We start from the raw sequence: 2,500 nt of genomic DNA on the forward strand, positions 1-2,500 counted from the left end.
TGGTGTAAAAAGTTACTAAGTACATGTTCTCAAGTACTGTACTTAAGTACAATTTTGAGGTACTTTTAATGAACTGGTGTATTTCCAATTTTCTGTACATTAACCACTTAAGCCCTATTTTATACCTAGGCTATTTTCAAACATTTTTGTACTTTTACTTTTGTTACTTTAAGTACATTTTGATAACAACACTTTTGTACTTTTACTCAAGTTCATTTTGAATTCTGGACTTATTGATTGTAACGGAGTATTTCTACATTGCAGTATTGATACTTTTACTGGAGTAAAAAATGTGTGTACTTTTTCCACCACTGCCCTGGGGGTCCCCTGACCCCACTTTGAGAACCGCTGTTCTACTGAATGCAACTGTTGCACATGTTAAGCTGTGTGTCCTTGGCGTCAACACATCCATACAGAAAATATACTGTATGTATATCTTTTTTTCATCTTATATTAAAATGAAAAAAGTCCTATTAGGTGGACCGTGGATAGTGGGCGGACGGCTGACCTGTAGTTGGGTGTCATAAACGTAACATGCCCATATAAGGAGACCACTTTAAACTAGATTTGAAGGCCGCATAGCAGCCTGAAAATGCACCAAATTTAAAAGAGAAAAACATGCAAGTGACCCAAGTGGTTAGGGCACATACCACATGGGATTAAGATTCACTAATCAGCTGGGACCATTTAGAACATACTATTTGCACATTTATCTCTCTCCTTTAATTCTCAAATGAAGGCCTACACGTGTCTGTAAAAAATGTGTTGATGAGAATTAACACTTGAGGTGCCAGAGGTTTATTAAAAAAATGTACGTTGAGTGCCTGGATTTTTAACCATTTTTGAACCTTTTTCAAGTAGTCACAAAATATTTTCAGTGATCACCGTCCTCACGGTGATCCCCTCATTACACAGATAGAGGTCTCGTACAATCGGGGGGGGGGGGGGGGGAATTAAAAACATTCGGTAATCCGTTCCATAGTTACAGCCAGTTGAAAATAGTCAAATTAACATTGTAAAAAGAAAAAGTACACGGGAGCAGAGATACAGGCTTTTTAAATGATATCTCCTGTTGCTATGGAGGGGGGGGGGGGAAATGATTTTTTTTTTTCTTTTTCATTTTTTTCTTTTTTTTTCAAAAAACGTATATATACGGTTTTGGCACTCCATGTGTTAAGTGGAAATGTAGCCGATTCTTTAGGAACACATATTTACACATATTTTCTCCAGACATTACAGTCATGTAATGTCCCCCCCCCCACACACACACACACACACACACACACACACACACACACACACACACACACACACACACACTTAAGGCCTTGGCATCGTGGCTGCCGTGTGATCCCATCGCCCGATGGCTCAGTTGTGAATATTCTGTCTGTGTTTTGCCTCATTTGTTCGGCCAGGTGGTACGTGTGTGTATGGGTTGTTGGTTGTCAAGGTTGCCTCGTCTGGCGGTATGAACCCACCCCAACCCACCCCACCAGTGTTGCCAGATTATGTGAGAGAAACAAGCAACCGGGTCTAGGAAAACCAGCCCAAAAGAAGCGACTATGGGCCACGTGAGCACTTTTAACACATACATCAGCTATTTGAAAATAGCAGATCTACAAGCTCACAACGCGTCGCGATGCGACGCGTTGTGAGCTTGTAGATCGGCTATTTTCAAATACAATCTTGCGGGGAAATTATATAATAAGCAGATCTGGCAACCCTGCACCCCACCCCCCTGCTGTGCCGGCTGTGGGTGTGATGCAGACGTGGGTCCTCCAGGCACCCATATTTTACCATATCTTTATGAGGCACGGGCCCAGACCCTGTGAAATATGCAAGAGAGCAGAGGAGGGGGAGAGAGAGGGGACGAGAGGAGGCGGTGGTGTGGTCTAGGTTTTTTTTCGGGGGGTATACGATAACCATTCCCCCGCACGACATGCGCGCGGTCGTGGGTATACGCGTAGCGCGTTTTCAATGGATGAAATGGTTAGTAGACTGTTAGTAGTCTGCACCGTATACAGCGTAACACTGTAGAACACAACACTGAGAGGAGGGGATGTAGGGATGAAAGGAGGAAGAATAGAGAGTTAGAAGGCGAGGCAACCGATACAACCAACAATCTGTTGTAGACACACAGAGAGAGAGAGAGAGAGAGAGAGAGAGGGGAAGAGAGAGAGAGAGAGAGAGAGCAGCCAAGGAGGAGAGAGAAAGAGGAAGTGAGGTGTGTGTGTGTGTGTGTGTGTGTGTGTGTGTGTGTGTGTGTGTGTGTGTGTGTGTGTGTGTGTGTGTGTGTGTGTGTGTGTGTGTGTGTGTGTGTGTGTGCGTGTGTGCGTGTGCGCGCGTGTGTGTTGATCTTGGTGTTAAATAGTGTGTGGTTTCAGGAAGTTAAAGGTCATGTGTCTCATCAGCATTCCTCCCATCCTCCACTCCACCCCCCCCCCCCCCCCCCCCCCCTCCCTTCCGCCCCTCAATTCTCTCCATCCTTTCACTTCTCCTC

General features: G+C 44.6%; 1 protein-coding gene across 4 annotated transcripts in view; it reads left to right on the plus strand.

Moving 5' to 3' along the window:
* pag1 (phosphoprotein membrane anchor with glycosphingolipid microdomains 1) overlaps positions 1 to 2,500 on the plus strand; it is a 136,447-nt gene that overhangs the window by 70,428 nt on the left and 63,519 nt on the right. The gene's annotated exons all lie outside the window — the stretch shown is intronic.

The sequence above is a fragment of the Gymnoscopelus microlampas genome, assembly GCF_963454915.1.
Source record: "Gymnoscopelus microlampas genome assembly, chromosome: 15".
Classification (NCBI taxonomy): Eukaryota; Metazoa; Chordata; class Actinopteri; order Myctophiformes; family Myctophidae; genus Gymnoscopelus; species Gymnoscopelus microlampas.